We start from the raw sequence: 22240 nt of genomic DNA, 5'->3' as shown, positions 1-22240 counted from the left end.
GAATTGTCTTATTACCAAAAAAAGACAATTGTAGATCATTGTGCTTCTATATTTACATTAGTTTAGTTAAACTTCTGTGTGGATGAAAGCATATTTACCAAAACACTTTTAATTTTGATAACAGCCATCTATTAAATTTTATTATAGGTCTTTAGTGCTAGAAACCACTACCTTAGAGTACAGAAGACAAAACCACTCACAATTTTAGCTAAACCTATGCTTCCTTCCAATAAGTCAGTTCTGTCATTTTTACTGATCTCACCCTTAATGTCCTTGGGTGGTTAGTTATAAAATATTAACAGTTTCAATAAAAATGGAAACCAGAAGACAGTGGAAAGCCTAAATTACTTATCAAATTTAAAAAGCCAGTGAAAATATAAATGCTTCTATACCCAAGGTATACAGCAGTATAACATAATCTGAAGACCTTGAACACTTTATATAACAAACTACCTGAAATGTAGAAAATATTTATTTTATTTTTTTTCTTGAAATGAGAAGCACTGGAATATATATATTTTCTGCTTTGTATGCTAAAAACGTGTTTACCTCATAAAAATTTCTACATGTTAACTTCTAGAATCTAAATTATTTACCAAAACCAAAACCAACTTATAAATAGTACATAGAACTTCTAGTATTTTTTTAGGTTCCTATCTTTTAAGTAGTATTGCATTTCTGGAATAGTGTTAAAGTAATGTATCTGCTAAACTATTTTTCAGAATAGGCTAGTGCCATGTTCATACCCTGTATAAAAATGTTATAGGAAAGATAACAATGTGATTTTATAATTAAAAAAATGCATTATCAACATTGGGAGGCATTTGCAAGCATGATAGAGGGCCTTTGATAGCAACTTGTAAAAGTTTTATTTATTTTAAGAATTTGTAGCATAATATAAAATATCATGTTACTTGATTTAATTGTATTTGGATTCTTGGGTTGAGTACCATTATATGACTTATTAAAATGCCTTTTTTATCCATCATTAGTGATAGACTCACAGCATCTATTCACTACTCCGTGTAGAAAAAGCACCCCAGGATATGGCACCTGTTATCTTGAATGGCATTTCTTACTTTCTCAATAATTACATGTGCATATCATATTTGCATAAGTGTTTTGATGACTTTTTCAGTAATCATCAGGTTTAGACTGTTGGCCTATTCAAATTGTTTTTCATGTTTTACCAAGAAAATTGAAAACTTTACTTCACAAGATGAACTGTTAAAGAAAGACAATGGGATACTTCTTTTTGTGCTGATCAACCAACTATTAAGTGCAATTTCCTCAAATATTTTTAGAAATCATTTGAGGAAAATTATTAAATCTTATAAATAAGTGAAGGCACAGTATGTGTACTGCTATTTCTTTTGCCTTTTGGTTATTTAGACTATCACCGAGTGACATTTTGCTTTTATGAAATAGAATCCATGGTACTGGTATTGTTAGACTGAATACATTCACTCAAATGCAATGTGTCCCCTTTGTTTCAAGAGAAAATAGAGAAGTTCTCATATGGAACACAATTCTAGCATAGCATCTTTCATGCTATCTTTCAGTATGCTTTTTCTTTCCTACTGTGGAAATGAAAAATCCATTAAGAGACCCATCAAGTACAGTGATAGATCAATAGGTATTGATAGCTAGAGCAATATCTGAGTGAGTTCTAGGGTATGTCTATTTCCATGTAGAAATGGGAGACTTCAAATTGCATCTCAATGAAGTAGGAAGTCTTCTAATCTTCAGTTCTAGTAAAAGAATGATCATTTGGGGCACCTGGTGGCTCAGTTGGTTTAGCTTCTGACTCGGTTTCGGCTCAGGTCATGATCTCAGGGTCTTGGGATCCAGGGCTCCGTGTTCAGCAGGGCATCTGCTTGAGATTCTCTCCTTCTCCCTTTTTTAGGTTTTAATTATTTCTGATTCCACAGCAAAAAAATATTTTCTGTTCCCTACAGTCTATGAAAATGTGGATCATAAATATAAAGTTGTTTTCTGATTTGCAGTCAGTTGGTGCTCAAAATGGTTTATACGATAAAAAGTTCTCAAGGAATAGAAAATGTTGATATTCTTCTATCTTTGGTGATTAGTGAAAATTTAACAATTTACTATAATGTAATTTTACAGAGCTTTGTGTTCTCTTCAGGAAGCATTTTTTGAAGCCCAAAATAGCATAAAAAATGTACAAAAGAATATTGTGAGCTCTCTACCATGTCATTGCTAAATTACTAGGGTATATTTTAATTATAAATGTTGGCTATTAACAAAGATAATTCACAATGCATAAATTAATAAAAGAATAAGTTATCAGTATAACTTATCAATATTTATGCAAATACATACTACTGAGAAATAGATATTAGTGCTGGTGTCTGTGTAGGTGTTATCCTATTAAACCCAATATGATATGGATAAAGGAATTGGAAACTTCTTCTAAGTTCCTTCTGTATCTTAATAGTAAATAATACACTAAAAATGTTTTTTAAGGTCAACTCAAAGAGAAATGGCTATTTCATATGCCTATATTAGCAAGATATGGTTTTAAAGGGAAGAGGTTATAAACAGAAATGTTACACTTTTTTCATAATTACTTTAATTGTATATAATTAAATATATAATTTCCTTATTAACTATATCTCAGAATGTTTTTTATAAAGTTAAAAATTATCTTGAATTTTCATCCATTTTTCAACTCCTAGATTATAGCATTAAAATTAAGTACTCTTTTAATTATACTTAATTAAGGGTGACGGGTCAAAAACAAAGCATCTGTTTCCTAAATAATTGTGTTTTCATTTGTAGTATTTTTTATGTCATTATCAAGGAACGGTTATATGGAAAAATGATTTAGTTATAGTTGTAAACATTATAGAAGCAAATTCATAATGGTGAACTATAGAAGAAAATATTCTCATTTATATTCACATTGTATTTCCAAGTTGATTTTATAATATCCCACTACAAATATGTTTTTAATAGGGTATTCATTTTCATGGTAGTATTAACTTGTTGCTATACAGCTTGGTCTCTTATGGAGCCAATTTGTGACCCTTTTGGGTTTGGATGGCCTGGAACATCAAAACACACATTGAGTAAAAAAGCAGATCTTCACATGTCAGAATATGTTAATTTTTATTATAGAATTTTTAATGTGATTTATTTTTATATACTGGCAAATGCAATATGTGGGACCATTTTCTTGCCCCTGTTAAAATGGTTGTTTTGAACTGAGGGTTGCTGGAGTGGTCGGGGGTGGGAGGGATGGGGTGGCTGGGTGATGGACATTGGGGAAGATATGTGCTACGGTGAGCACTGTGAATTGTATAAGACTGTTAAATCACAGATCTGTACTTCTGAAACAAATAACGCAACATATTTTAAGAAAAAAGAAAAAGAAGAAGATAGCAGGAGAGGAAGAATGAAGGGGAGTAAGTCAGAGGGGGAGACGAACCAGGAGAGATGATGGACTCTGAAAAACAAACTGAGGTTTCTGGAGGGGAGGAGGGTGGGGGGATGGGTTAGCCTGGTGATGGGTATTGAGGAGGGCACATTCTGCATGGAGCACTGGGTGTTATGAACAATGAATCATGGAACAGTACACCAAAACAAATTATGTAATATATGGTGATTAACATAACAAAAAAAAGAAAAATAAAAAAAATAAAATGGTTGTTTTGTTGTTTTTTAGTGGCATGTTGGCAGATGGACAGATGTTTGCCTACTTGTAAATTCTTGATAGTGAGATAAAAAGAAGTAAAGAAAGTTAATATAGAAAAGTGATGAGAACTTTTGTATATATTTAACAAATTAGAACTTTGGCAATTGAAAGCTTGATAACTGTTACTTGATAGCCAATTTGGCATATTTTAATGCATTTGATTTTTAATGGTCTTATTGATTTATGGAGGTAAAGTACGGAGTGCATTGCTTATCTAATCTTTCTCTGAACCCATTCTAAACTATTCTTTAGGAAATGATATTTTTAACTTTAGAATGAGCAGGTCTCAATTATCTACTATCATTAAGGAAGGATTGAGTGGAATATTATGATTTTTGTTTGATTTAAATCTTTATAACTTCTATGATGTAACATTTTTATTAACCATTATTTCACTAGCACATTCTTCAGAACACTGTGAAATTATATTATAGTTAAGTACTAGAGTGTGCCCAACAAGATCCTTCAAATGATCTTCTTCTATATGCTTAAAGATGAGTATAAAAAAAATAATTTCAATTAATATGTAAGAGGTGAAGGTGACCTCAATAAGTTGTAAAAATTCCACTTCAAACTTTTAGATGGAGTTATTTCTGAATAATTAAAATGAGACCTTCCCACCTGCACCCCATTTTTTTAGACCACCGAGCCCATCAAATCTTGGTATTCAGATGGAGTTTTCTCTAGGGACAGAGGTATTATTGGTTTCCTGAGAGACACATGTCCTTCACATACTTCATGTTAATAAGTAGGGTGAGTTGAATGGAATCATTTTAGAAAGGGGACGAAGTTTGATAAAAATGGAAGCATTATCATAAAAGCTATGTTTCCCTGACTGCAATGTGAAATGTCCTTATTTAAAATACATATTTGATTTAGCCAGTAGTTGCTCCTTGCCTCCCGATATGAGTGGCTCAAGCTCAGAGGTTAAAGCCAATTTTAAACACATTAAAGTATCACACATTACATCATGAAGAGATTGTTAGTCAAATTCCATTATGTAATTTTATAACAAAATTAATTTACATTGCATTAGAAATAATTAACAGGGTTTTATTGACTTCTTCCCTGTATTATGTAATGCTATGTTCCCCACACACATATATGTGTGTTTACAGAGATCATTTTGATGTTACTACTAGAAATATGAGATTTACTTCTTTAATAGAGGAAGATTGATTGGATTATACAGCTAATAGAATGATGGTTTCATAAAGTAAAGTGACTTAATAGTAGAATCAATCCTAAAAATAATTAACATTAAAAAATAAATTGATGTAATTGTAATTAGTTGGCCAGTTTATAATCATTATTTTAAGAAAATTAAACAGTAATTCATACCTGATCAAAATTTTGCAATCTATCTCTAAGTCCAAGATGAACAATTTAATTTCAATCACATTAATTATAAAGATTGGCTTTTTCTATTTTAATATGTTAATATTTTTAAAAATCCTTAACTGGTGACAACTACTGTTAAAAATATTTCAATATATTCCTTCAACCTGTACCAATATTACTAAGGATATCTTGGCCAGTATCTCAAGTAGAAAACAACAGAACTAGAATTTCAGTCTTCACTGTCTTCATTTTCAACCACTACTATTGAAGACTATGTAATTACAATTCATATATTTATTTTTACAGGCATTAAGTTATAACCTATACATGTGATAGTCAATATGTAAATAAATGCACCAGGACTTTGATGTATTTAATTATTTTAAAATCTTAATATTAGGCACTAATGATGTCATTTGTCTTTCTATATATCCATACATGACTTCTTTATACATACCCACATATACAAAATGTCAAAACTAAATTCAAGACTATTTTTTTGTGTTTTGTATGTGCTACAGGAGAACATACAATTATCTTGTTTTTATTCTTTTCCAAATCCTGTCTCCCTGTCAGGTCAAAGTGAGAAAGGTATTTATAAACCTCAAGATCTACTTTATGTGTGTACCAGCAAAAAAACTGGATATTTAGAAGGCCTATTGTAAGTATGAAGAGAGTGCCTGTCACTATGTTTCCCAGAGAAAATACCCCAAGGATTTTTCTACAAAGTTGGGGCACAATTTAGGGTTATGGTATAAATATTTAAATACTACATATGAACTAGTTACCAAATATAGTATGTAAATAAGAACCCTATATATTATAAAGTATATTTTTGTAATTAGCATATTAAATTAACTTGTTTTGCAACTAACATATTTAAAGTCATATTTTAAAGAATTTTTATATTAAAATATATCATCAGCAACTATTAGTCAAATTATCAGGAAATTGGCATATTTCTGTGGAGATTTTATTAACTCATTTTGTCATATAAATAATTATCTAGTGCCTGATAAGCTTCTGTCATTTACTAGATGTCGCAGACATATCTAGTGCTCAAGAAATAGCCATGTTTTCTCATAGATCCAGGCTTTTTGTAGTTTGGGGAAGCCAAACTAGATTCTTGAGTAACTGATTAGAACAACATTGTTCTAAAGAGCTTCCTGATCCTCAGAAGACTTTTATGAGTATAAAATACATTGGTTATATTTTACCATTGGGATCTCACAGTCAGTTTGATACTGTAGCATATCAACTAACACATTAAGTGAAAAATGTGTTAAGAAACTATATGGGTCTTATTTGGTAAGGGATAAGACTGATACAGGTTCTTACCACATGGATCTCATTATCCATTATAGAAAAAAGACAGTAATCACAAAACATCCTAAAAAAGTGTTCAACTTAGTCTTGGCCTATATCAGTCAAAATCTGGCCAAAAAATCGAGCCATATATTTAACTATACATATGAATATATAGTTATATATGGATATTATATATAAGCATATATATAATTTAATAATTACAAGGATTGGCTTACCCAATTTTATGGACTGGCTAAGCAAGTCTGAAAAATGTAGGTCAGGCAGTGAGAAAGGGACTAATAGGCTCAAACTCCAGTCATGTGTTGAAGTTGCTGTGCACATGAGGAATTTGTCTCTTAGGGAAGGCTTAGGTATACTTTAAAGGACTTTCAACTGATTAAGTCAGGCCCAACCAGGTTATTCTGGATAATCTTTCTTAAATTCAGCAAATTAGGGCTTTTAAATCTGAAGTTAAGTGATTAAAATATTGAGAAAGTTTCCTTAGGGTATTCAAGAAAGGCCTTTCTCATAGGATAGCTTTTATCATAGACCCGAAAACATGGTTACATCATAAGGCGCTGGAAATCATTTGCCAATGTTCACTGAAAAGTTCATTATATACATATTTTCATGTTCTCACCTTGGAATGATAAACATGCTTCATGAAATGACAATCCCAGTCTAGCCAGAGCATAGTGAGTGATGCGAGAATGGGAGAAAATATATTTGGAAAGGTGGTTGAATAGGAGAGGCAGATCATTTAGGTTTTTTTTTTTTCCTTTTTAAGGTAATTGAAAGAAATTTACCCTTTACTCGGTAGAGACTAGAAAGCTGGTCAATTCTATAGTGTTTAGTGAGATGATGTATTTTAAAACGATGATTATGGGGCGCCTGGGTGGCTTAGTCATTAAGCGTCTGCCTTTGGCTCAGGTCATGATCCCGGAGTCCTGGGATTGAGCCCTGCATCGGGCTCCCTGCTCCGCGGGAAGCCTGCTTCTCCTTCTCCCACTCCCCCTGCTTGTGTTCTCTCTCTCGCTGTGTCTCTATCAAATAAATAAATAAAATATTTAAAAAAAATAAAAATAAAACAATGATTATATAACGTGGAGACAGTCTGTTTGGAGTGAAGATGTAAGTAGAGAGATCATCTAGGAGTCTATCCAAGTTTCTAGATAAGATCTTATCATGGCTTGGTCTAGGATGGTAATGTGCAATAGTAATAATTAGTTGGATTCCAAATATATTTTGAAGGTAGAGTATATGGAATTCACATATGATTTTACTGGAGAGAAAGAAAAAGGCCAACCATCATTAAGATTTTCAATTTTTATGACTATGGGCATATTATTCTCAAAAATATTGGAGGTCTGGTTCCAGAGTAACTATTTTTTGCTGCCAGTCATGGGCAACTGACTGGTTTCTACCCATAAACTCTGGAGAATGGAGATAAGCATTCTCAAATCTAGTTGTTCAGCAAACTTGGTTCAGGCCTTCTACCATGCACTTGTTGCTCCTTTCTCTGGGCAAGCATTGACATCACATTTCAGCAGTCCACAAACCATGCCATGTCTTGGCTCTCATTGATTGATGTGATTGTTTATATGTGTTTTAAGGGACAACTCTATATTTCTGGTCTATGTTTTGTTTTTTTTTTCCCTTTCTCATTTTCAAATGAGGTGGTGACTTAAAAATATCTATATTTTACTTTATATATTTCAAGAAATAAAGCAAAAAAGCTCAATCCACTGTGAGGTCTTAGGATGACAGTTTTTGTTTCCCTCAACATTTTTTAAAAAAGATTTATTTATTTGAGAGCGTGTGCATGAGAGAGAGAGAGCACTTATGCATGAGTGGGGGAAGGAGCTGAAGGAGAGACTCCTCCAGCAGGCTCATCCTGAGTGCAGAGCCCAACATGGGCCTCCACATGGGGCTCAATCCCAGGACCCTGACATCATGACCTGAACTGAAATCAAGAGTTGGAGGCTTAACCCACTAAGCCATCCAGGTGCCCCTTCCCTCAACATTTTTTAAAAACTTTGAAGAACAATTATTTTCACGTTTCAGTAAAGGAACTAAGGCTTAGGAAAACCAGAATCAGAATGTAAGTTCATTACTTAAAATATATTTTGATATTTTATGTACAAATTTAGACATAATTATCATTATTATTTTATAATATAACCTTATAATATGCATATTTATAAAAATATGCATAACACACTTATAGATGAATCCATGTTATTTTGTAACCAGTATCCAATTGTTGAATATTTAGATCTCAACAAATATATTATTTTCTAACAATCCTGTGATGCAACTACTACAATGTGCTATACTCCAAGAGGGAAATGGTGGGAGAATATAGAATTAAATAAATTATTTTCAGGGAAAAGTAAGCATAATCAATGTGGCTTCCCATTTATAGAAGTAGTCAAAGTAGACACACAATACTGAGAGATAATGGGATGGGGAAATAGAGAAGAGTTTGTTTAAAGGGCTACAGTAAAAAGATTTCTTCCATAAAACTGAAGAGGGTCTGAAGACTTTACGACCATGTCCTGTAGCCTGTGGATGAATTCAAGACCCTGACGTGAGATCAGTTAGGGAAAGTCTCTCTCAAGGAGCACCCCATCACCATGAGCAGGAAGCCAATAGAACTCCTGTGACCTATTTTCTTCTTTCCAAAACAGCAATATAATAACAGGGGCTGAGCAAAGAGGAGATAACAGGGCTACTACATACTCAGTTCATTAGGGGAAAAGTCATTTGAGTACCAACTTTTTGCTTTTCTTAAAAAAATATTTTTACCTAGAGAGCAATAAATGTGTGCTACTTAATCACAGATAGTGTTTCTGAAGATATGCATAATTATTCAACCATTTTAGGTAGAACTAATTCAAATCTCAACTGAAATTAGAACTTGATATAAGTACCTTTTTTTTTTTGGCTAACTTTATAGAATTTGTGACAAGGTATCTTTTTTCTAACAAGTCCATTTCTCAGTAGATAATTTTGAAATGCAGCAGTAAGTTTGATAATAGCAGACTATAAAGTTTCAACTAGCTTTCTCTAGGAAAATGCATTAACAAACATTTCAAAGTGGGGTATTGTTACCATTAAACAAATGTAACATCATATTTGACCAGGTTGACATTAACAGAACCAAATTAAAATGGTATTTCTTAAGTGTTGAAATTCAAGCCCCCATGTGCTACATTGGAAAAAACCAAAATAATTTGTGTTTCTTTCCATTAAAACATGGAGTTATTTATGTACCCATTGAATCTGGACTGTCTTTATGACTCAGCTGGCCAGTGACATAGAAGTTTAACGTCAGAGTCCAGGACTTGCATGCTTTCACTCTGGATGATCTTGAAACCCTGTCATTGACCAATGGAGAAGTCTGGCATAATCTTCAGCAAAATGAGAAACCACACAGAGAGAGGTCCCAGGTGCTACAGTTTTCCCATCTTTCTTGGCCATCTCAGTCCTCTCAGGTGAAGCCATTGACATGTGGTGAGACAATCTGAGAATAGATAAACCTGATCCAGAAAAGAAGGATTACCCCCTTAGGACCCACAGAATCATTATCTAAAGAAAGTAAGTTTGAGGGTGACTTGCTATGCAGCAGTAAATGACTGGCACATAGCACAATCCAAACTTAAAGAATTTCTGGTCTAATTCCTTCCAAGATCCCTCCTTTAATACTCAATAATTACCAAAGTGTGATAACTTGGTGTTAATGTCCAACTGTGCTTTCTTTTTAACTAGTGAATGGTGTTTGAATTCAGATTCATTGCCTTGAAGACAGATTGTACAATCAAGGATCTGAATGCTGTTTGCTTTAAACAAGTTGCCATGTTACTACTAAAGCCACATTAGTGTCAATAGAGAAAGCTGGAAAACTTAAAAATATGTTACTTTGGCTATTTTTTTCTGACCACTGCCACTCCTGCTAGTGTATGTTTGCTGTAATGGTTTCTCAAGGAGTAAAGAGTATAACTTCTTAAGCATGGTGATGGATGTTAACTAGAGTTATTGGTGATCATTTTGCAGCATACACAAATATCTAATCACATTGTACACCTCAAATTAATGTAATGTTATTCTAGTTAGACGTCAATAAAAAAAATAAAAAGCATTCTTAGGAAGAAAATAACTTCTCTTAGGGGAACTTTATATCTAAATTATGCCATAGGAAAATTGTCACACCATCTTCATATTATAGCAAATGGCCTTCACTCACAGTGCACATCTTAAAGAGGAAAGTTTTCTGCAACCTTTACTTGGGGTATAATTATAACTCCACTGGTCCTTATTCTTCTGACATCCCTGAGAAAAGTCATCTCAGGGGCCTGGTTGACTTTATTTTTTGTCACATGGCATTAGATAGGGCCTTGCCAGTATATTAAATGTACTTCATTGTCTTTAAACTTCAGAGACCAGGTCATGGTATTGGTCTTCTTTCTCTCACGAGTTCTCTCTCTCTTTTTGTATGGATTTACCCATCTCTTTACCAGAAAGCTTTACACAACAATGTATATATCAGAAAACTGGTATTAGAGTTCTCCAGAGAAATAGAATTAGTAGGGTATATGGGGTGTGTATATTTGACCAAATACATATTTCTTATAAATCACAATATCACAAATAGGAAATTTTAAGAATCTATTGCTCTTTCTTCCCTTTTTTATTTTAAAGGTTTGCCCTTCTCCCAGGTTTTACATGTAGTTTAATTTTCTTCTAATATAAATTCTACTTACCAATTATAGTATTTAATTATATTTTTAAAAAGTGGTTTATAATATAAAATAAAAATTAGGTCATACATTAAAAGCACTTTGCACTTTCTGGATTATCCATTCTGTTCAATTGATATATTTTCTAGGAATAGTATGAGAAAAGAGAAGACACTGAAGAAAACCAATATCAGAGTACCATGATCAAATCAGCAAGATACTAATTTGCATATTCTTCAATCTCCACCCTTATGCTCTTTTTGGCAGTGAGTGAGAAATTTTATTATCTAGAGAAAATTTGTCCTTATATAAGGACAGAAAAAAATTACAATTTGTTATAAATGTAGTTTTAAAATGTCATTTAACTTACGTTAATTTATTCTATAAGTGATATCATTCAATGAATATGGCTTGACTTTACATTTCTTTAGGTGATATTTCATGTGATTGGAGTTTCATCTTGTTTGAATGTTACACAAAGTATTTCAATTTACCATTGTTACATTCCAAACTACAAACAGAATTCTCACTTAAAATGGCATTAGACTGGGGTGCCTGGGTGGCTCAGTCACTTAAGCATCTGTCTTTGGTTTGGGTCATGATCCCAGGGTCCTGAGATTGAGCCCCAAATCCGGCTCCCTGCTCAGTGAGGAGCCTGCTTCTCCCTCTCCCTGTACCCCTCCCTCCTGCCCCCACAGCTCCTGTTCTCTTACTCTCTCTCAAATAAATAAAATATTAAAAAAAAGGCATTAGATTAATAAGCAACACTTGCCTTTTTCCAAAGTTGACACTCTCAGTTTTGCCAGGATCAATACATAAAGAAGGAAGATATTGAAAAAGCACAAGGTAATTCTTTACTCTCTGATAAATGCTCCTCAAATAGAAGAAGGCAGATTTATGGGGGAAATCTTATTCACCTTCTGATAAGATATTCCGTATCTTATCAGAATTGGTTCATAACTATCATTATGAACATAGAGCTAAATGTAAATTAATTTGTATGGAACCATATTTTTTCATTATTTTTTGAACACTTAGAGCTAAGAGGATAAGGCATTTCCTAATTAAGAGATGTAATAGTACCAAGTTTAAGTTGAGTAGAGATCTTCCGCGGTTCAAATGATCTTTAAACAAAAACAGGATTGCAATATCAATATCAAACTAACAATAGGATATATGATTACTAGACTCAACTAGGTGAATAAAAGGATAAATCAAGGATTTTATTGTTCTTTCTTCAGTGCTTTAGTAATAGTCTTTCTGGTTCTTCATCTATTGATTTTTTTTTTTTCTCCCACTGTTTCTGACTTTGTGTCTTCTGATATTGTCACTATTTCAAGAGAATCATAGGGTTTGCATTTTTGGCCTTACCAACCAATTGGTAATAGAAATACAGTGAGGATGATAACTAGAATCTTTTGTATTCTTATCTTGATCCTAATGGAAATAACTATGTGGTCATTTCGGGCTAAAATATAATCTTCTGGTAGCAGAGATAATGGGATAAGAATATAATTAATATATACTTGTTCTCTTTGTAAACTTATACAGAGAGAGTGGGAGAGACAGGAAATTTTATTATGTTCTTCACAAAATTTCTCCTTCTCAGTTTAGATCATTGTGTCACACACACAAAACAAACAAAAACTAGATCATCTCAATAAAATGCTATGTTTAAATACGTTCTTGCTTCTCCAACATAGTAGAAACAGTTCAACTCCACACACCTTGAGTAAATTTCGCTTCTTTGAATGGAAACGCAAAGCAACTTCTTTCTTCCACTAGATGACCTAGTAGGAACCCAAGCAGAAATTTTCTACTTACACTGAGAACTGTCCTGGTGGGGTGGGGGTTGGACTAAAATATAGTTATAACCTATTCAGAAGCACAAGAGACAGAGACTGGGAAGTCCCACACAGAGGCAAGCATTTACTTTTGAATTGCCAGATTATAGAAAGAGAGGGGAATGGGGAAGGTGGCAATAATACTTGGGTGCAGAGAGTTGAGAAAGCAAAAATTTTCAACAAGTACAAGTATATTTCAATATTTTAACAACATACCTGGGGAAGTGTGATCACTCTGAATAAGAGCTTTGATTATAATTCCAACATTTCATCTCAAATATTTTATAACCTTATTTGGGCTTGTCCCTGTCATTTTTTCAAGTCAGAACTCTAATATAATTGAACAATTTACAGAAAACAACATACTTCATTACATGAGAATAAACCCCAGTAGTTTGATCACTTTGTTGGTAATATGGCATGCTTCTGTTAAGGCTTATAGAACTCATAAATATCCCCTCTAAGTTCAGCAATGATTGATTGGGAGGGGAAAAAAAAAAAGACAGGAAACATGGGTATATGAAAAACATAAGCTATTCTTTGTTGTTGATGAAAATTATTATAGAAAACATAGTTTAGATCTGCAGGTAAAGAGGTCATTACTATTATGATTTCTGAGATAAATTTAATACCATTTCTTCCCCCTAAACTTCTCTCAACCTCCCTGTTACTACAAGTCTTATTTGCAGACAGAAAGAGTTAAGAGGACTCAAAATAAGTTGATCCAAGCAAACTGTTTCTTCTTCCAAATGCATGAGCTAAACAAATAACTTTTCGTGCCATGGGAAAGATTATCCAACTCCCTGTCCTTATGGAGTTTATATTGTAATGGAGTTAAACTTTGACATTGATTGTTAATACTCATTTCTCATTCTGTGACTGGAAGACATGTGGGTGCGTTGCAAAAACAATTAGAGGAAGAAATTAGACAAAAAAGGATTTTAAGTAAATTACACTTTTTTCACCTAAGAATAATATTAGTCTCTAAGTTTTATAAATGTATTTGCTGAGTAATATACAAAACATGACACAGGATTTTGTATTATTCAATCAATATGTATTCCACAGTGTATGATTTTCAATAATCAAGCCCCTTTTATAGATCACATGATTTATAATCCCCTTGATGCTCCTAAACAAAATTCATATCGATTCATAATCCCCTTGATGCTCCTAAACAAAATCCTTGTTACCTCCATTTTACTAATGAGGTAACTGAGACTCTTGTGGGTGAAGTCCTTGTTAAGAATCACCAGCTGAATTATACCAGAGCCTGAGTGACAAGAAGATCCTTATGTTCTTTAGAAATTTCCTTTGATATTATGAATGTTGGTGGCTTAAAATTTTTTCTTCCCAAAGCAACTGCAAAAAGTTCCATTTTCTTTTTTTTTCTTATGATAGTCACCAATTTATTTAGGATTTTCTAATACTGTTTGTCTTGTACGCTGCACCTCAACTTTGGAAGCTTGAGCTGAGAGGATAGCATGCTTTGAAAATGTACATTCCTCTATTTTTTAAAATCTTTTATTGTTATGTTAATCCCCATATATACATCATTAGTTTTGATGTAGTGTTCCATGATTCATTGTTTGTGCATAACACCCAGTGCTTCATGCAGAATGTGCCCTCTTTAATACCCATCACTAGGCTAACCCATCCCCCCAACCCCCTCCCCTCTAGAACCCTCAGTTTGATTATCAGAGTCCATCTTCTCTCATGGTTCATCTCCCCCTCCATTTCCCCCCCCCTTCATTCTTCCCCTCCTGCTATCTTCTTCTTCTTTTTTTTTCTTAACATATATTGCATTATTTGTTTCAGAGGTACAGATCTGTGATTCAACAGTCTTGTACAATTCACAGTGCTCACAATAGCACATACCCTCCCTAAAGTCTATCACCCAGCCACCCCATCCCTCCCACCATCTCCTACTCCAGCAACCCTCAGTTTGTTTCCTAAGATTAAGAATTCCTCATATCGGTGAGGTCATATGATACATGTCTTTCTCTGATTGACTTATTTCGATCAGCATAACACCCTCCAGTTCTATCCACGTCATTGAAAATGGCAAGATCTCATTCCTTTTGATGGCTGCATAATATTCTATTGTATATATATTCACCACATCTTCTTTATCCATTCATCTGTCGATGGACATCTTGGCTCTTTCCATAGTTTGGCTATTGTGGACATTGCTGCTATAAACATGGGGGTGCACGTACCACTTCGGATCACTACATTTGTATCTTTGTGGTAAATACCCAGTAGTGCAATTGGTGGATTTTATGGTAGCTCTATTTTCAACTTTTTGAGGAACCTCCATACTGTTTTCCAGAGTGGTTGCAACAGCTTGCATTCCCACCAACAGTGTAAGAGGGTTCCCCTTTCTCCGCATCCCCGCCAACAACTGTCATTTCCTAACTTGTTAATTTTAGCCACTCTGACTGGTGTGAGGTGGTATCTCATTGAGGTTTTGATTTGGATTTCCCTGATGCCGAGCGATGTTGAGCACTTTTTCATGTGTCTGTTGGCCATTTGGATGTCTTCTTTGGAAAAATGTCTGTTCATGTCTTCTGCCCATTTTTTTTTTTAAGATTTTATTTATTTATTCATGAGAGACAGAGAGAGAGAGAGAGAGGCAGAGGGAGAAGCAGGCTCCCAAGGAGCAGGGAGCCCGATGCGGGACTCGATCCCAGGACCCCGGGATCATGACCTGAGCCGAAGGCAGACGCTTAACCATCTGAGTCACCCAGGCGCCCTCTTCTGCCCATTTCTTGATTGGATTATTTGTTCTTTGGGTGTTGAGTTTGATAAGTTCTTTATAGATTTTGGATACTAGCCCCTTATCTGATATGTCATTTGTAAATATCTTCTCCCATTCTGTCGGTTGTCTTTTAGTTTTATTGACTGTTTCCTTTGCTGTGCAAAAGCTTTTTTTCTTGATAAGTCCCAATAGTTCATTTTTGCCCTGGCTTCCCTTGCCTTTGGCGATGTTTCTAGGAAGAAGTTGCCTCGACCAAGGTCAAAGAAGTTGCTGCCTCTGTTCTCCTTTAGGATTTTGATGGACTCCTGTCTCACATTTAGGTCTTTCAACCATTTGGAGTCTATTTTTGTGTGTGGTGTAAGGAAATGGTCCAGTTTCATTCTTCTGCATGTGGCTGTCCAATTTTCCCAACACCATTTGTTGAAGAGACTGTCTTTTTTCCACTGGACATTCTTTCCTGCTTTGTCGAAGATTAGTTGGCCATAGAGTTGAGGGTCCATTTCTGGGCTCTCGATTCTGTTCCATTGATCTATGTGTCTGTTTTTGTGCCAGTACCATACTGTCTCGATGATGACAGCTTTGTAATAGAGCTGGAAGTCCGGAATTGTGATGCCACCAGCTTTGCTTTTCTTTTTCAACATTCCTCTGGCTATTTGGGGTCTTTTCTGTTCCAAACAAATTTAAGGATTATTTGTTCCATTTCTTTGAAAATTGATGGTATTTTGATGGGGATTGCGTTGAATGTGTAGATTGCTCTAGGTAGCACTGACATCTTCACAATGTTTGTTCTTCCAATCCATGAGCATGGAAAGTTTTTCCATTTCTTTGTGTCTTCCTCAATTTCTTTCCTGAGTATTTTATAGTTTTCTGAGTACAGATCCTTCTTTGATTAGATTTATTCCTAGGTATCTTATGGTTTTGGGTGCAATTGTAAATGGGATCGACTCCTTAATTTCTCTTTCTTCTGTCTTGTTGTTGGTGTATAGGAATGCCACCGATTTCTGTGCATTGATTTTTATATCCTACCACTTTACTGAATTCCTGTATGAGTTCTAGCAGTTTTGGGGTGGAGTCTTTTGGGTTTTCCACTAAAGTATCATATTATCTGCAAACAGTGAGAGTATGACTTCTTCTTTGCCGATTTGGATGCCTTTGATTTCTTTTTGTTGTCTGATTGCTGTGGCCAGGACTTCTAATACTATGTTGAATAGCAGTGGTGATAGTGGACATCCCTGCCGCGTTCCTGACCTTAGGGAGAAAGCTCTCATTTTTTCCCCATTGAGAATGATATTTGCTGTGGGTTTTTCATAGATGGCTTTTATGATATTGAGGTATGTACCCTCTATCCCTATACTCTAAAGAGTTTTGATCAAGAAAGGATGCTGTACTTTGTAAAATGCTTTTTTCTGCATCAATTGAGAGGATCGTATGGTTCTTGTTCTTTCTTTTATCACTGTATTGTATCACATTGATTGATTTGCGGATGTTGAACCAACCTTGCAGCCCAGGGATAAATCCCACTTTGTCGTGGTGAATAATCCTTTTAATGTACTGTTGGATCCTATTGGCTAGTATTTTGGTGAGAATTTTTGCATCCATGTTCATCAAGGATATTGGTCCATAATTCTCCTTTTTGATGGGGTCTTTGTCTGGTTTTGGGATCAAGGTAATGGTGGCCTCATAAAGTGAGTTTGGAAATTTTCCTTCCACTTCTATTTTTTGGAACAGTTTCAGAAGAATAGGTATTAATTCTTCTTTAAATGTTTGATAGAATTACCCTGGGAAGCCATCTGGCCCTGGGCTTTTGTTTGTTGGAAGATTTTTGATGACTGCTTCAATTTCCTTAGTGGTTATAGGTCTGTTCAGTTTTTCTATTTCTTCCTGGTTCAGTTTTGGTAGTTGATACATCTCTAGGAGTGCATCCATTTCTTCCAGGTTATCTAATTTGCTGGCATAGAGTTGCTCATAATATGTTCTTACAATTGTTTGTATTTCTTTGGTGTTGGTACATTCCTCTATTTGGTAACCTATGCATATGTGTAGAAGGAGAATTAGTTAAAATTAAAAAAAATGGTAAACATTTTTTTGTGAATATGATTATGTAAAATTATGTGTCTACTAATATTTTGTAAACTTTATTATATGTACTAATAGCTAGAGTAGAGATTCTGTATTTATAGCTAATTCCCAAGTGATGCTGAAAATCTGGTCTGTGGACATCGCTTTGAGTGGCAAGACTCCCAATTTAAAGTTTAGTAATGACAGAGCTATATCTGGTTTTGTTTTATGTTGAAATGAATATTTGTGTTTGGCGTCTGTCTCTCTTCTCTCTCTCTCTCTTTTATTACAGGTGTTGGTATTGTTTGTTAGCTACCTGGAGGTAACTATTAAAATATTTGTAATAAAGCAAGCACACAATAATTATAGGCTGAGTAAATTAATTAGCAAAAGTACTTCAGACTGAGTTAATAGAGATTAGAGATTGAAATGTATACATGTATTCTCTTAGATAACAAAATATCTACAATAAGATGTGTAAAGTAGATTTATGATCTCTCTCTCTCTTCCACAAACAGGTAATTGGGCTTTTAGAAAACTGGGTTCTTACTCTTTTAAAAAAGATCAATGGTCAGTGAAATTTTAAGAAATTGACTTTGTTTTGTTTATTTAATATCAGTGATTTCCAATATGACCGGCCAGGGTAGGAGAAAGAAATTGTGAAGAATGGTTAAGAAAATACCAAGAACAGGGGCACCTGGGTGGCTCAAGTGTTAAACGTCTGCCTTCAGCTCAGGTCATGATGGGATCGAGGCACACATCAGGCTCCCTGCTCAGTGCAGAGCCTGCTTCTCCCTCTCCCACTCCTTCTGCTTATGTTTCCTCTCTCTGCTGTGTCTCTCTCTGTCAAAATAAATAAAAAAATATCTTAAAAAAAAAAGAAATACCAAGGACAAATGAATAGCAATAACAACAAAAACAAACCAAGACAAATAAGATTCTGGTTTTCTGATACTTTTTGTGATGAAGAGTAAGGTTATCATCCCTCAGCATACTTGAATTTGCTTGACTAAGTTTAAAAAAAAAAAATGACCTACAATATGAAGCATCCCCAATAAACAATAATCTTAAGAAGTAGGCCCCATAGATTTCACTCTATTAGTATTGGAAGTCTTAATCTGAAAACCTAAGCTATCTCATTGGTTGGCTCTGAGCATCAAATAAGGTAATGTTTGGGCTGCTGCCATGTAAAGTATGGACCATGTACAACTCTGGGCTATCATTATATGGGGTCAAAGGAAAATGGAGGTACTACAAAATCATAGCCTGGAATCTTACATTCTGTTTTTATCTTTGTCTGATGTCAAATAATCCTGTAATATAGGTGATCTAATAATAGTATTTCAGAATTTTTTAAGTGAGTTTTTGACAAAGTAGTCATATTGTTTGTAAGCAACTTTAAATCCAAAGGATAAATCAGGTATAAAATATATCTGGACTTAAATACCTACTACAAATGATGTACATTAGCATCTAGAGAAATCTTTCTTTAGATCTTATATCTAAGCAATGAAATAAGCAGAATCACTAGGAAAAGATCTCTCTTCTTGCAGGACAGTTACTTAATTTGTAGAGGAGGCAGCATAAGTTTTAAAATGGATAAGACTACAATTGCATTATCTATTAGGACTTTAAGTCAAGAGATGTGTTAAACTATTTAATAGCCTTAATTTAGAAATGCAATAGACTGTTACCAAAAGAGTACCTTCCCAATTCTCCCCCTTTCCTCCTCTCCACAAGCTGTTAACTGGTTATGCATGTATTTTCAAAATGATCAATGGGGGCACCTGGGTGGCTCAGTTGGTTAAGCGACTGCCTTCGGCTCAGGTCATGATCCTGGAGTCCCAGGATCGAGTCCCGCATCGGGCTCCCTGCTCAGCAGGGAATCTGCTTCTCCCTCTGACCCTTCTCCCCTCATGTGTTCTCTCTTTCTCATTCTCTCTCTTTCAAGTAAATAAATAAATAAATCTTTAAAAAAAAAAAAACAAAATGATCAATGAAAAGTTTCTTCTAGTTACAAATATTCACAAAATTTATCATCCTAATGAAGAACACATAAATGTACATAGATTTTTTTCTGAATTCTAAACTTCAAATAACGTTAAAGAACTCTGAATTATTTAGTTACAAATAAAAATGCATTTTATTTTCCCAGTTATAGAAATAACTAAATTCCTGTCATTCTGCTTTAATCAATGAGATCTCTTTTTTTTTAATTTTATTTTACTGTTAATCACCATACAGTACATCATTAGTTTTTGATGGAGTGTGCCATGATTCATTGTTTTCATATAACACCCAGTGCTCCCTGCAATACGTGCCTTCCTTAATACCCAACACCAGGCTAACCCATCCCCCCAACCTCCTCCCCTCTAAAACCCTCGGGGTTTGTTTCTCAGAGTCCATAGTCTCTCATGGTTCACCTCCTTCTCTGATTCCCCCCTTCATTTTTCCCTTCCTTCTTCTAATATCCTCCATGCTATTCTTTATGTTCCACAAATAAGTGAAACCATATGATAATTGACTTTCTCTGCTTGACTTATTTCACTTAGCATCATCTCCTCCAGTCCCATCCATGTTGATACGAAAGTTTGGTATTCATCCTTTCTTATGGCTGAGTAATATTCCATTGTATATATGGACCACATCTTCTTTATCCATTCATCTGTTGAAGAGCATCTCGGCTCTTTCCACCAATTGGCTATTATGGACATTGCTGCTATGAACATTGAGGTGCATATGGCCCTTCTTTTTCACTACATCTGTGTCTTTGGGGTAAATACCCAGAGATTTCTTTACTCTGAATCCCATTTTTAAGGTCCTATGAATATAAGATTAATTATGTATTACTAAAAATGATCCACTAAGAACATAAAGAATGCAACTACTTTACCATATAAAAATGTTTTAAAAAGAGATAAATGAAGGAGAGTGATTGCCTTAAAGTAAAGGTAAGACCCATAAATTCTACTTAATCCAGCCTGGAAGAGAAGCATTTAGAACAAAAAGAGAATGCTTATAAATTCCTGAACTAGCATTTACTTGTTTTGAAGACCTGCCCTTGTGAATATTGGTTTAGTATATATGTGGTTAGCATAAAGTATTCATGTTTTATTATTAAAGTTTGAAATGTGTTACATCTACACTTTACTGAATTTAGGCATCTATACAGTATAAAAATGTTTTTTAATAAGGCAAATAAATGATTAATTACATATGCAAATTAGAAAATAGTTTACTTCAGTAGTCAGTTTATTTTGTCATTTAAATATAGTGAGCAATTACAACAAATACAAGCAACTGAGGAAAAAAATTGTATTTTCAAAGTGCTCATTTGCCTAATATGATTTTTAAATATATGTTGTTTATATGTACACACAGATAATACAGTGAAGACTAATTGGCAAAAGAAAATAGTAACTAAAACAGTACTTTAAAATTAGCACATACAAAGATACACTCCTTAAATGGCTCTTTATCATAAAACATATCTTGAAAGTTCAATACAGGCGTAGTATCAACTAGGGCATACTTTAAAAGGTGTAATTGGACTCTGTCCCAGGAAAGGCTAAAAAAATTGAAATGTTTTATATCATTATGCATATTATTCTGTGATAAAAATAGCCTTATATTTCTTATCAGCATGAAAAATTGTCCAACAGGGGAATAATCAAAAAAGAGGGAAAAAAACAATCAAAAGAGAAAGGGGAAGAATTTTAGCACCATTTTGAAAAGAAAGCAGTAAATGACTTGTATGAATAATTTCAAAGCCTTGAATAAGCTGCTTGTACCTCCCAGAAGACTTGTGGGAAAAAAATTAAAGAAATGTTTTAAATGCTTGAAAAGAACATATAAGACAATTTTTATTTTATTTTTTTAACTAGATCATAAAGATGTGAGAAGTACAATATTTACTGTACAAAGTCTTATCCGAGAAACTATTAAAAGAATATGGAAATAGCTTAATATCACAAGTCTGTAGCTCATGAAATTTCTCCAATAAATAAAAGGTCTTCCCTAACATGTAAATTCATTTTGGTGATCTTCAAGGAAGCAATTATCTTATTTCTCTAAAGATTTTGTAAGGAACTGTATTTATACATTACAAAGGAGGTGGGAGAAATAATTTACCATTGTTTTCATGTTGGTTGAAGGTGAAATACAGAGTTCTACTTCTAGCCTCTCCATTCCTAAATTTTAAAAAGTGCCTAACCATATGGAGACAAAATTATGTGAATATACTATTAATGGAATCTACATGGTTATTATACCTTGTAATATTTCTGTGAATAGGCTTAAAGTAATAAACTATAATCAAATGGATTCCAAACTTCCAACACAAATACACAGGTGAGAATATTTACTAAATTATATAATACTTCAATATAATTTTAACATTTTGACCAATATTTTAAAACTTCACTATTAGTAAGGTAATTGTAGTATTATTAACAGTATTCCAGTTTTTCTT

Source organism: Eumetopias jubatus, unplaced genomic scaffold (genome assembly GCF_037043125.1).
Source record: "Eumetopias jubatus isolate StellerSeaLion01/CBP00866 unplaced genomic scaffold, mEumJub1_p1.0 scaffold_1, whole genome shotgun sequence".
Taxonomy (NCBI): Eukaryota; Metazoa; Chordata; class Mammalia; order Carnivora; family Otariidae; genus Eumetopias; species Eumetopias jubatus.
The sequence above is the reverse complement of the archived record's forward strand: the minus strand, read 5'-3'. Positions refer to the sequence as shown.